Source organism: Quercus robur, chromosome 3, assembly GCF_932294415.1.
Source record: "Quercus robur chromosome 3, dhQueRobu3.1, whole genome shotgun sequence".
In the NCBI taxonomy this organism is placed as follows: Eukaryota; Viridiplantae; Streptophyta; class Magnoliopsida; order Fagales; family Fagaceae; genus Quercus; species Quercus robur.
The window spans coordinates 59,388,855-59,404,556 of NC_065536.1; positions in this window are offsets into that span (position 1 = coordinate 59,388,855).

The window sequence follows — 15,702 nt, forward strand, 5'->3', positions numbered from 1 at the left end:
TTCATAAGAATTACATCAAAATCTTATGTAGAAAGTTATTACTAGTTAATTTGAACCCACCACTGAATTTTTTTTTTTTACTCACCAATATTAGCTAATAACAATCTATTACTTAAAATTTATTGTGAAAATATTGTGGTAGCATTTTTTAATGACCATTTCTTAATATTAAATACCACACGTTTGAATAAAAAAAAAACCCACACGATTACATAAAAAAAATAAAAATAAAACTAAGGGATAAAGACCACCACACATTTTCATACGGACCCAATTTATTACTCAACTCTCAACCTTACATTTACTTCACAGTTATCACATTCACATATTCACATCAGAGAAAATAGAAGAGAGAGAGAGGAGAATCTCAAGCGCCGATGGAGATCGAGGTGCACAGATCGAAGGCCAACGGAGATCGAGGTCGCTGAAAGGACAAAGTCGGTGGAGATCGGCGTTCACCATGCAGCACTACCTTATCTGCCGCCCCACCGCCGTTTGTTCTCCTCCCCACCACCAGACTGGGTCAGATCAACTTGTTCTTCTTCTTCTTCTTCTTCTTTTTTTTTTTTTTTTCATATTTGCTTTTTTTAATTCAACTTTATTGTAAGAATTGGATTTTGTTTTGTGTTTTGTGTTTGGATTATGTGAGACATTTTTTTAGAGTGAAGCAAAGAGATTGAAACAAAGATCAGACGTTTTCTAATTTCTTTTTACTTTTATTCAAATTCTTTACCAATGGATTTTTTTTTTCGACCAAAAATAGTAAATATTCCGGTATGGTGCCATTTAAGGCTTTAAATTTTTTTTTTTTTTTTTTAATGGACCTATGAGAACTGCAAGAACTGTTCACAGTTCTCAGAACCGTGAGGTCCGACTGCGGTTCGCACGAGTCCTTACTTTTTTCCCATAGAGCGGTTCTTGAGGCTAAAAGAACTGCAAAAATGAGCAGTTCGAGGTTTTTCTGGTCGAACCGTACGGTTCGGTCTGAGTTTCAAAACCTTGTTAAAAATATCAAATTTGATATGTCTCAATGATAAAAGTATGTTTTTTTTTATGGTACTTTTCCAAATTTATTAATTATAAATGTAAAACTTTCACATAGCTCTATATATGCGTATATGTATATATACACAAAACTTGCACACAATTGTGTGTGTGTATAATTATAGTTATTTTAAGTGTACTCATGCATATCCAAGAGTTATAAGCTGGTTATTAATTATATACAATTACAATTTTGGTCCCTACATTTTAGGGTCACTGTCAATTTGGTTCCTATATTTTGGTAGTAGTCAATTTGATACTTGTTATTTTAAATTCGCAGTCAATTTAGTCTCTCTTATCAAATCATAGTTGTTCTTGCATTTTCTTAAAAACCAAACACAAATCATATGTATCAATCTCCAACTTGTGTAGACATAAATATCAACTTAGCAACTAAATAAAACGTAAATTTAGACTCAAAATGACTGCAAGTTGAAAATACTATGAATCAAATTGGCTGCAATTTGAAAATGAATTGAGGCTAATTTGACTTTTTCCAAAATTTAGGGACCAGATTGATTGCTACCAAAATATAGTGATCAGGTTGACAATGACCCAATAATGTAATGACCATAGTGATATTTTTGCCTATTAATTGAATATAATTATTACGTGTAAAGTCTCATTGGTTTAACATTGGGGGTCAACAAATTTTTTGCTATCAGTGGAGTCCCCAGACCCTTCGATGCATTCCTTTGGTGAAAGGTATTTCACCACTTAGGGTCCATGCATTTTTCCATGTTACAACCATGCCTTCAAACATGATTTCCATGGAACCAACATTCGGCAAACCCTTATGGCGAATGATTGATGCCTTGGGACATGCCTATATGTGTACAACCAATAGTTACAACACAATATAGTTGTAGACAGTTGAGTTTTTCATAATCATGTAAAGGCAACTAACCTTAAGCTTTTAGGTTCACCATTCATCAGTGATCTCACTCCTCTCAGTGTTAGGATCATAACCCAACCCAGTTTCACACTCAAAAAGCTGCTTCCAAGTCTTCTACTGTTTTCTCAGATGATCCCATTTGTTTTTAAATTGCAGGTGAGTCACCACTTTGCCCATTTCACCCAACTGCTTAATTACTGCATCAACCCTTTTCTTTCTCAAAAATCCTCCATTCCTCTTGCCTTCTAGGACTTGAGCAGCACACAAATCACAAAAAGTTTTTAGTTCTATTGGATCTTTTCACCCGGTTCTCACATCATTACCAACGTCCTTCAATTTCCCCTTAACCATTTTTGCTACAACGAAATTCTATACTCATTGAGGCATTTTGACAAGCAGTTTGTATGCATATCATAATCAGTTATACATGCCCACATAAAAAATGCAAATTAAACTCATATAGTCCAAATACAAACATAGGTAGGAAGAGAAACACACAAAATTACACGAATGAGAGAGGAACCCATAGATTAATTTTACGAAAAATACAAAAACCACACACAAAAGTTGAACACAATTGATCCTTAAATGCATAACACAACTCAAATAAATGCAGAACACCAACACATCAAAGAGTATGAGAAGTTAGACAGAAGTTACAGATAAATGTAGCGTCTCTTGCCCATAGTGGGCAACAACGTCCCAAGCGGAGAGAAGGTGGGCTCAAACTTATGCGAACCTCAATCGACATATTTTGAGACCCAACAAAAATATTGGATTACTTGTCCAAGAAAACTAAAATTCAGATTTTTGATAGAAACTTTGACCCAACGTTTATAATCGAAACGCGAACCAAAGGTATAAGTGTAACACTTTGACCCAATGATTATAATTGAATCACGAATCAAATGTACAAAGTTTGAACGCCACAAGGAAGAATCCTTGATAAGTTCACAGTTCTTGAAGAATCAAAAGAAGAGCAAAACCTCACCTTTTTTTTTTTTTTTTTTTTTTTTTTTTTTTTTAAATTCAAATATCTCCTTCTATTACAATAAGTGCATGCTATTTATAAGACATGACTGAAAATAGAAAATCTAAAAACGTACTAAATAATAAAACCCTAAATAAAAGTTGATTTAGTCTGAAATTAGCAAATCCAAAATAGGAAAATAGCTAAAAAAACGTTCTAAATAATAAAAGCCTAAAATTAAGGTAGATCTGGTCCGAAATTAGAAGCTCTAGAATAGGAAAAATATCTATTGATTGATATGAAGCTGGAAAATCAATCAGTCATTAATCCACGCCATAAATCAAGCCCAATTAAGCCAAATCAGTCCTCAATAGCTTGAATTAAATTTATTACACCTTCATCTTTCTTTGGGCCCAGCTTGGAATGTCCTGCGTTTGAATTAGCCCAAATCTCTTGAATCAGCCCATTAAGTGCTTCCTTGATCTTCTTGGATCTTGCTTTAGTAATAGGTCCAACTGGAATATGCAATGGATCCTTGAATGCTTGTTGATTCTCATCACAAACAAAGGAAAAACAGAGGAGATCAGGTTCGTTTGTTCCACGTAATAGGTTTGCAATTATCGTGTTTCCTCTGTTTTGATGGTTTATTAGTTGGTGGATAGGTGCAATTTAGTGAAGAGGAAGAGGACGAAGCATTGAAGCACATTGAAGACATCTCTGCTATGGCAGTTGAGAGAAAGAAAAAAACCTTTCTGCAAAAATTAGCCATTGGCATTGCGCACCGTTTTGTATTTCAGTCCTCTGCTTCGTGGGTCAGATGAGTGATGAGTGAAATATCACAGTCTTAAAGTTAAAACAAAATGCACCTTTTATGAACAGTACACGCGTTAAGTGAAATATCCCAGGTTGTAGCAACCCGTTTCCTTAAGAGATGTGGTCCATGAACAATACACGCATGTAGTGTTTTATTGAAACAATGTGTTTAGGTTTCTGTTTATGCGTTTCAACTGAAGTTGCTGCATTTATTTAGTGGGCACTGTAGCCGTGGGTCCCACTGTGTTTAAAACGCAAATGCACGTTAGCCGTGTTTTAGCTCTATCCAAACACTCACTAAGAAATGCACATTAGCGTTACATAACGACACTACATGTTGGAAATACACTTCTTACCTATCATGTATTTATCTCATACTTTTTGTATTTATCACCTTTTTTATATGATAATCAATTATTTATATATTGTGTTAATGGAAACATAAGGCAATTATGGTCATTTCACATAGAGTTTTGTAGCAAAAATTTTATTCATTTGACAAAGATGATAGACATTTTAATCAATTGATTTAGAATGCATATAAAAAATAAGATATGTACATGGAGTATTGGAGGAAACCATATGTTTGGAATTTGAATATTGTATAGAACTTTAAATTAAAATAGCGGATGCTTTAAAGTATAAATGAAATCATGAGATATCATGTTGATATTAGGGAGTACAAGCGTTTTAAGACAAACTTGCATTCAAACACTGCTTTTAGAGGTAGTCACTGTAGGATATCTACCAAAATAGTTCATAATCAGAGGCATTGGTAGGTAAAATAAATATGATAATTGTTTTTTGGGTTTAGAGTATTTCAAGAGGTATATTTGTTATTAGGAAGATATATACTACTTCAACAGGTTGAAATGTGGATAATTTTACAATAATTTTAATTACATGGATGACTTGAGACTTGAAGACGTTGTTAGAGTTTTTTAATGTCATGGGCTAGCATAGTCATTGTTTTACTTTTATCTATATACTAAAACATGGATTAGTTGAAATGTATTTTAGTGAACAATTGTTAGATCCAATAGTGGATAGTAATCACCATTCAGTACTAGCAGATAGTGATCAATATTGTGTATTTGTTTGGTTAAAGGTAGCCTTTAATGGGACGGGCTTGCAATTTTAGTTTTCACCGTGGAAAGTTTATACCCTCTACTTGTTATAGTATTGGTTTTTCCTATTAAAATCAATACACTCTTATACTCTCTATAACCCATATATATACACATATTTGTATTGTAGTGGGCTAAGTGTGTGCCCTAAATACGGAGAGAAAGGAGCAAATAAAGACATGTAGTTCTCTTTCATCCATCACACACATAGCCAGTCGGCCAGTCTTAGCAAGGGATTTGTGCCTTATTTTCTCATTCTCGTGCGGAATTCCTCAGATGTGTATCAACTTATTAATTTGTTACAAATCTATGCTAGTGATTCTAGAAAGTCTAAAATGTTATATTATCCTATTTGATATTTGGATACATCATTGAAGTTGTTTTCAACATGTGACATGCTAGGAAGATCTAGATTAAGCACTCCTTGGTCACCATGGTCTAGAAGATCAGTTTTACTAAGTAAGGTGTGTTTCTTTCACTTTCACACCTTATAACTTAGCTTTTGAACTTAGATCAAAGGTTGTAGAGTGATGTTCTATTTATTAGATTTTCACATTGCGTATAATGTAACTAGGGCCAACGTCATGTACTTTTTTTATATTGTACTTAGGAACAAATCTTTGTAAATTTTTTTTTATAATGTAAATTAATTTATTTTATATTTATTGTTATTTTTTTTAAAGAAAATATGTGGCGACTTCATATAAAACCCTTAATTTAGGGAATCATTTAAAGTAGAATTTTTATTTGAATGAATATTATTGCAAACTCACCCATTTAAGATGGATTTGGCCCACTGAGTCGTGGCTCTCACACATACCAATGGGCCTTATGTGCTTCTTGTAGAGGAGAAATGATTGGCTCATTTGTTATTTTGAACGAGTCCTATGTTGTTGTTGGTTTTTTATTTTAAAACGTGAACATTTGGTTTGTTTGAGTATTGAGCCTCATTATGGACCATGTTAGCATTCCCCCCATAGATATGTGAAGTCATGAAGCTAGATGTTTATTGCCAATTCATGTCCCCCCAAAAATAGATCAAGATTCAGAGTTCTTAACGAGAATTTATCAAGATTCAGAGTTATTAGCAAACATTATTAATGAGAATTTATGAATTAAGTTATACAATATTCAATCTAACCTCACCTAATTTAAATTCACAGAGAAAATAAGCACATGAATATCTACATCAAGTCAACTTCTCGTACATTGTATAAAACATTGAATTCATCTAAGCTTTTCTTTTTCTTTTCCCTTTTTAAAGAAAACAATTCATCTAAGCTTATCTCAAATCACTACAAAAGATACAATTTATTAAAGCCTTGATATACTCCAACTGTGTTGTGCCAAATAAATATTAAAGCATTATTGGGTTTTAGATATAACTGCTTTTTTTTTTTTTTGTATGAAATATATTCATTGACAATTTTCAATAAGGTTACAATAGTTAGTGTCAAAATGTCAAAAGTCTTATAACTTAATTGATTCACACCTCCTCTTTTGTCCATGATCTCCAAGATTCAAATCACACCTCCATTGTTGTAACTATTGAATTATTGAAAAAATAAATAGTGCCAAAATGATGCAAAGTTCAATGGACCTATATCAAGTCCTTAATATGTTTTTTTGTCTTTTTTTTTTCATGGATTCGAAATCTAAATAATGAAGGCCTGTAATTGGTCTATTAATAAAATAAAATATCTATTACACATCTAAAAATAAAATTTTTATTTATTTTTATTTGAATATTTAGAAATCTATACAAAAATATACCGCTAACCCTACAACTTGAATTAACCCATAATATTATTTTCATGATATATCTTCATTAAATGCCTATTGCTTTAGGAATAGACACCGAACCTATGCTATTTTTTCCCATATTTTTGCCTATGTGGTCCAAGCCACATATCAAACTCATGGGAAATTTCGAGAGTTATGATTTGAAGGGTAATGAAGGATTTCTTTTTACCTATTTTGAGGCCCAATCGGTTGTTTTGCAAATAGGTATGGAGCATTTACAACACCCATGAGCTCACGAGTAGTGCATTATGTAGATGTTAGGCACTAGTGAAACTTGTTTTCATTTTCTAGATGCACACTTACCTCTGACAATAAGTCAAGCTTGAGCTTATTACTAAGTTATTATATGTTTAAATTTAATTCATCTTTTTTGTTGGTCAAACAAGTTACAATTTGTTCTTGAGTTACTTAATTAAAATTTATTTACAGAACTATAGTTGCAATTACATTGCTTGAATCGATTTGATATAAATGTTACAAACTTATATAATTAAATTCACTAACTTTGTATTTTTAAAACTTAGATATGGTTTTTATTATGAAATAGATTATTTATATTATCAATAAATTTTTCCTTAAAAAAATATTATCAATAAATTATAAATTTTAATTTGAGATTTTATAAACTTATTTACAAATTTACATAATTCAATTTCAAATTTATAAAAATCTATTTTGGACTCGGCCAACAAGGTTTAATGCCTAATTGAGATTTCCTTTTAACGTTGTTTATTCTTCTTGGAGACTTAAACTCTAGTTCTTGTTCCTCCACCTTACAAAAATTTATATTTGTAGAGTGACCATCACGCTAGTGGTGTATTTATTTATTTTAAAGTTAGTCATAGCTCACAATGTTTTTGTTGCCTGAAGATCATGGTGGGATACTATGATCCCCTGGGCCTTCCCGGGCAGGAATAAAACAAGCTCAGTGCTTACTATTTGGGCTGTAATGCCTCACTTGGGTCCATTGTTTTAGGCCCTGTAGGATTAGAGAAACCCATCATAATGGTAGGTGCATGTGAGTGTAAGTATTATGGCCCTATTAAGGGTTAGCCCACTATACTGCATTGAGCCCTTCAGAGCACTTGCATGAAGCTATCCATTGTTGTAGGTGGACCCGTAAATGCATCCGATTTGGACCACATTGAGGGTTGATCCAATGCTGAAATTTGTAAGAGAAAACCGTATAGCTGGTCCAATCCATATTTTCATCAGACACTTTATAAATTTCAGGTCCACGTTCACATCCTAACAAATTTGAAAAACCCAATCCATTTAAATTCAAAACCAAAATTCACTCATCAACGTAATGTTTTTCTGGGCACCTCTGAACAAAATGGGCGTACAAGCTTCTAAGCCATAAATGCTATTTTGTTTCACAATCTCGTACTGTCTTCTTTTAGAGCACTAGCATTGGTCGTAGTAAAAAGCTATATTGCTATTTTTAAAGCATCGGTATTGAAGAATGCTACTCTATCCTATTTTACCATCTTAAAAAGTTACTTTATCAATTATACCATACCATTTTACAATAAACCCTACATCCAAAAACTCTATTATTTTACTTTTTTATTAAAATATTATTTTTTAAATCTTTCTTTATTATTTCTTTCACATCATCATTTTTTTTCAACTAAGGGGTGGAATAAAATATATATATATATATATATATATTTTTTTTTTTTTTTTAACATAGTGCTACAGTACAATTTTAAGTTTAGAATTGTACTGTAGTACTATTGCAAAAAATTTTGCAATAGTGTGGTATAACATTTTTTGATGCAAATGTTTTTTAGTTATGAAATGCCAAAAAGACCTTAGATATGGCATTAGTATTAGCATTATGCTAATGCTCTTATCACCAAATACCAAAATGTGGCTACATTGGTAGAGCCAAAGCCATATTTGTTGGCCCTGTAGCTACTGTGCATAATGTATAGTGCATAGCTACTTTTGGTTGTGTATGGCAGCTTATGTAGCTCATATGTAAAAATTAAATATTATTAAATTGTTGTGTTCACATTGTTTTTAATAAAAAATATCTTTTGGTTGTGTTCACACTGCTTTTTAATGATTTTTTTTTTATATTATTTTAATCAAATAACTAAAAATATAGATCAATTGATGTTAAGTGTATTATAAAGTGAGAAGGTAAAATAGATAAAGTAACTTTTTGTGGAACTATATTACTAAATTTATGGCTCCATCAATGTAAATGCTCTTAGTAGTTGACATGTAAGATAATCTTGACAGGTTCAATACATAGGAGTACTAGATGCAAACCAAGTGTTGGTATTATCTTCTAAGCCATATGCTTATTTTGCTTCACAATCCTGTATTGATTCACTGGATTCGGAGATTCTCTAGGAACATTGGCACCACTACTGGTCTGCTTGCTGAATTGGGCCCTTAGGGATGGACTAAACCTTTGTATTAGCATGAATCTTGAAGCTGTAGAAATTGAAGTAGATGCTAAAGCTATTGTGGATTTGATTGCAAATGATAATAGCTCTAATTGGTTTATCTCCTTTCTCATTGATGATTGCAGGATCCTTGCTTCCCAAATTCCTCATAAGAAGATTGGTCATTGCTTCAGAGAAGCTAGTAAGTGTGCGGATGCCCCTCCTATAGGGGTTGTTGATGTTTTTAATTCAGACTTATTCAAATTGTACTCTAATAGGTTTTGTCTTGGATCTTTTGTTGTTGCTTAGTTTTTTTGAATTCATCGGTGTGTTTATCAAAAATAAAAAAGACATGTAGTCAAAAGTGAACACGTATCATAATCTTGATAAATCCAATGTATAGTATGCAAACCAAATTCTATTATAGCTATTTAATGGATTGCAACCTGAACGCATATAAGTTAGCACAACTGAAGCCTCTTTGGAAAATTATCGTGAAATGGCATCAGTGGAATAGAGGAAACAAAAAAAATTGAAAAAAAAAAAAAAAAAAAAACTAAAAACCCCCTTCAATTTTTATGTTTATAACTTACGCCTTTGAAAGGCCTCGTAGTGCATGTAGTAGTGACATATCCGGCTCTCTTCTATGGGAAAAACTTGTTAGTGGTTTTTATTGCTTGCTTAATTTAAAAAGAAAAAGAAAAAAAGAAGAAGAAGAAGAAGCTTCATTGAGTTCTTTCTAAGATCAAAATTACACTGAACTAGAGGTGGATAGCATTACGGTGGATGGGTCCATGAGATGGTCAAATAGGAGAGTTGCGGTGACATTGAGCATCATTTAGGTACTGATGCATATGATGAGTGATTAGTGATTACTATTACATGGGTCCCGTATGAGGAATATAAGCTCAAAGTTCTACTGAATTATAGGACTCCAAGGCCTCTCCACCTCACACCTTAGCCAAAAGACCGAGAAAAGTTAGGCCATCTAATTTGTCTGTCTTTACAGAAGACAGTTATCTTTGAGAATTATATGCACGCCAAAGATTCTCCTTAGAAGGAGCATCATCTAATTTGTCTGTCTTTACGAAATGTGATACGCGCGTGTTGCCAAGATCTTATGTGCTACAGTGCTAGGCTATGCTTAGTATAACTTAGTTCAGGGGAAAAAAAAAGAAAGAACAAAAACAAAGTTCCTATTATAGCCAAGTGAGAATAGTATCTTTTACGGTGTTTTATGTTTGTAGTTTGATCTTTGGTTGGAGTGAAAATAGAGAGGATGAAAAATAGAGGAGAGAAAATAGGAGAGATTTTAGATAGAAAGGGTGTTTGATTGGAGTGATTTTGGAGGAGAGAAAATGGTGGAACCCACCTATTTTCTCCCATGACCCACCATTTTTCAGCTCCCCCAAATTGGAGAGAAAATGGAAAGGAGAAGTGATTTAATAAAAATGACATTTCTGCTGCTCTCCTAATTAAAGTAAATTCAACGTTAACACTTTTTTCTTTCCCTTTTTTTTTCCCTTTTATGGGTTCTTTGTCTGACGCTGAACCTTGCTTCTTTTTGTTTAAAATCTTTTTTTTTTGGGCTGTCTTTGGTTTCATTGAACCTTTTTCTTCCTGGGTTCTTTGCTACTCACATTTACATAGAATTAGTTTTTTCTTTTTATTTTTCCTTTATAAAATGTTTATATAAAATAAGTTATATAATAAGGGTATGAGAGTAAATTTATACAAACTCTACTTTCTATCCTTCCACTTTTCCACCCTCCAACCAAACACAAATTAGAGAAATTAAAATCTTTTCTATCTCCCCACTTTTCCATCTTCTCGCTTTTCCTTCCTCCTAACTAAACAGACCCTTAAGGCCTATTTCCCCTCTCCTTTTTTTAAAGTATTTTTTGTATATATGTTCTATTATAGAGATTGGTTTATAATATACCTTTTTTTTTTTTTTTTTTTGGGTTGAACTTTTTACCTGTTGCTCTTGTGGCTCGAATTGAGGCCCCCGTGTTGTAACATCTGGCTCAACTCCAACCAGTGGTGATTATTTTCGAATGGTTAAAAATCTCCTAAGCTACTACCCGAACCCCTTCTCTCCACCTCGACCCCTAGGTACTTGAGAGGTGCCATCAGACCAATGTGTCTTGGCATTGGTTTATGTACTTGAGATCTACAAACAAATACAATGCATTCTTGCAATCACATTAATAGAATATTGTAAATACGATTTGTATTTGACCTTTTGCATAGACAAAGCCCTAAAAATCTCGATGAAGGTGATTGAGGCATTTGATTTACTATGACAGTGATTCTGGATCTTTTCATATAAGGGGATGAACTTTCCTTAACATTCTGAGAAGTTGAAAGCGAGACACCAACAATAGGCAAAGTGAAACAAAACGTGCACTCAAATGTGATTTAACTATGAAGAGGCCGAGAAGCATTGGTCATTACAGAGACCTCAATAGTGAAGGCACATAAAAGTCATAAAACATCAATGGATTGAATTCAAAGAAAACAGTTCAGTACACCTTTCAAAATTCAAACAGAAACAACAAAATTCTGTCATTATTCTCTCCAGTCCAGCGCAGAAAACTAAAATAAAATTGAGCTCAATCATTGAATACGCATTGGTGGGAAAGTAAGTAAAGCTTTGTAGTCCATAATATTCATTGTTGACAACCAAAAATACATATATCTATTTCAATCAGTACGTATCTTTTAATAGAATACATATTTCTCTGACAACTTAAAAAAATAGTAGTAATTATTAACATCTTAGGATATTTGTTTATTTGTTAGCTTAAATGTAGCTATTTGTAGGTCCTTTGTATTATTTCGTCTGTTGTGTATTTTCATAAAGGCACTGACATAGCATAATTGTCACCTTCTTTTAGATCTGCAACTTTATAGTCTATATTGATAGAGACAAATGCTTAATTCATTTATAGCAATCACAATAAAAATTAAAAAAAAAAAAAAATCTCTTGCTACATAGGCTACGTTGAGATGAAGCCAGAAACAGAGAGGTCCATGATTGTTGTTTTTCTGCAGAATCCATGTGGAATTATGAAGGCTAGCTGATGATGATATTGGGCTAACTAACCCTAAAATACAAGCTATATAGCAGCGTCCAGACAGAGCCACCACAATGAATGATTGGCCCACCCGCAGGTGTAGTGCTATACGACTCTTAATTAATTAACAATGTAGTAAGTACAGGTCCACCACATAGCTAGTAGCCCCAGTTCATGCAAAATTGCAATCTATGAACAGTGTATACCCTATAGTATATTCCATATTTATAAAATTATATGTAATCCTTTGTTAGCAAAAAGAAAAAAAAAAAAAAAAAAACTTTGTAATTGTGTTTTGCCAGAAATTTTTATTAATTTTAAAATTTTAAGTGCAAGTGTACAACTGTATTTTTGCTTCACACATTTTTTTAATCCCAATAAACTATAATAAACTCTTCCACACACAAGCATTTATTTTAATTCGGCTGCAAATTTTTTATTTTTTATTATTTTAATCGATAAAATACTAAAATCTATATTGTTGTCGCATAAAAAATTTGGAGTTTGAACCTACGTACACCAAAAACTAATTAATACCTTAACCTGATGATAATAAGCAATCAACATGGAGCGGACTCTATATATTTAAAATACTATCATATCTATTAAAATAAAATGTCATTCTCTCTACAACAAATAAAAACTTAATTAAAATTTTAAGTGTCTCATTAAGTTTAGATAAAATTTGTTAAATATACATTTCTTTTATATGAATTTTCTTTTATTAATTTGCGCATCAAGGGCCTACTACTAGTATGTTACTAAATATAAGATATATATATATATATATATATATTTTTTTTTTTTTTGGGGTCAGTTATTTCATAATAATACATAATGAAACAAGGAGAATGGATCAATTAACTTATTACTATAAGATTCCCCTCCAAAAAAAAAATTATTATAAGAATATCATGTTGTACTTGTACATGCACAAAAATGTTACTTTTGACGACATAGAAGTGATTCTCAAGGAATTGAGTGCTGAAATACACATCTCCAGATGAATTCCATTAACCCAGATGAAATACACATCTTCCATATATATATATTTCTAACTATCCAAAATGAACATTGATTTTAGTTTAATATGTCCCATGTGTCATGAACATTATCCATATCATATATCATTGTTCTTTGAAGATGTAAACTAATCATGTGTATCATATTTCACGGATCATGTATCTTTCACTTTATTCCATAGTTGTTTTCATAGATAATGTTCATCAAGGATTGAGTATATATGTAAGATCCAAGACCATTGAACATCAATGTGACACCCATCACTCAATTAGGCATGCATGTATGGGACGAATAAGACAATGCCACATGATTCAATTCCATTAATTGGACCATATATGCCAAGTGTCACATGGCAACATGTCAAAGAAGACGAAGTAATTAAGGAATGTTTTCCTGTGTATATCTATAACTCATTGATTAATAGTTGAATAATACTAGAGATACAAACTATTTTACAAAATTTTTTACAAATTATTGATGTGGTGAGTAATTATTGGTAAATGAAAAAATAATATTAATAGTAGGCTTAAATGTAAACCAATAAGAGGTTGACCACGTTAACATATTGTAAAAATGTTGTAAAATAGTTTGTGGCCGTAACATTACTCTTAATAGTTTATCATCTTCCCCTAAAACCCAAAAAATAAAGGGTCAGGCTTAGATTTAGTGTTCAATAGTACTAGACCTATTGAGATAATGATATATGTCTACTTTTAGACACGTATCACCATCTGACTGGATTCAGTGCACTAGATGCACTTGACTTAAACCAAGTCCATATATATTGAATAAATATGACAGCTTAGCTGCATTGAAATTGTTCCTCCCAAAATAAAAACTGCATGTGAGAGTGTCACCCGGGAAGGGAAATACGCATGGGAAAGCAGTACAATGATATTGACAATGGTTCTATGGTTTTGGTCTACATTTTTGGCTTCCCCATGTGAAGGCCTAGCAATCCAAGAACAAGTTTATCAGATGGGGTCTGCTCCTCAGTCAAACAACATGGAGATGGACCATAAGGCCCCCATTGTATACACACATTTTACTCCACATATAGAGAGCCTGTTATATTCATCATTAATTATTGCAAGTCAATCATTTGTCTTGCCCATGATTTTTGAATGGAAAGTAAAAAAAAAAAAATAGGCTGACAAAGAATTGAGCTGCAATTCAATCAATCAATCAATACTCCCTAGTTCTTACTGGATTTGATTTTAGTTCTTTAAAATAGAAACTATAGAATTTGAGCCTATGTGATCACTCTATAATAATTGTACTAGGCTTAACATATGCTTATGGTAGTATAGGTGATCATATTATCTAGGTGATTAGTGAGGTGGTTATCTTGGTTCTCACATTGAGTATTAAAGAGTGACTTAGTAAAAAACTAAGAAAATTAAAACGGACATTTAGCGTAAAATACAACTATAATTAAAAGTTATTTTGGATTCAATTTGAATTATGATTATACTTGGACTTTAATATATTATATATGATCTTGCCATCAAAGCAAAGCAAAGCAAGATAGCAATGGGTTGATTTAAATCTTTATACTTTATAGTACTTGCCATAAATTACAATTTCAAAGTCAAGGTGGTGGAATCCAACATGCTCATGGGAGAATAAAGTCACAAGAAATACAAAGATATACAATCTAAAGCCTAAGCTCATCCAAATGATATATATATATATATATATAGTCTATTAAAAAAAATGAAAAACAGATTCCCTAGAGAATAAAGTCACAAGACCTACAAACTACAAAGTAAAATCAATAATACAAAACTGCATAGAAAAAATATGTAGTCAAAGTACTGTGGCAGAAGCCTTGGCCATCAGATGGAGACATGGGAGCCTTCAAGTAGCAAAGTTTATGGGGTGTTCCAAGATAATTATAGAAACAGACTCCAAAAACTTGTTTTGATGCACTGAACATTTAAGTCCAGTGGGACATAGACCTCCTGAGTCCTGATCAAGAACATGAAAAATCTTAGCAAATTGTTCTGTAGCTGCTCCTTCTACTGGGACCTGGGGGTGAATAGGAAAGCCAATGAAACTGTTCACATCCTCAGCAACAATTGGCTGTGAACTCAAATAGTTTTAGACTGGTTTTTCCGATTGCCTTTTCCTCTTCAGTTATGTTCTCTGCACTAAGGACTCCTGTAATACTTTGATGATTTTGTTTTTAAATAAATATAAGGGTTTTTACTGATGCATATATGGTAAACTATTTTAAGAAATTTTTAAAGAAAAAAAGAAAAAATGATAACTTACCTGGAACGTGTATATATATGTGTGTATGTGTATGTGTATGTGTTTGTGTGAGTGTTCATTCTTTTCTTGAGTAAACAATAAAGAAAAGATGATGAAAGAAGTGCGTAGAAAGGTATAAGTAGAAGTTAGAACAAAGCGTGCATCTTCTTTTGCTTTTTCTGATCTTATTAAACCGCATTATATGCTAAATGGCCCATCACGTCTTTGTCTGCATTGTCACGTGAGTATGAAAAAAGAAGCATTTTAATACCACCATTTGTATACTTTT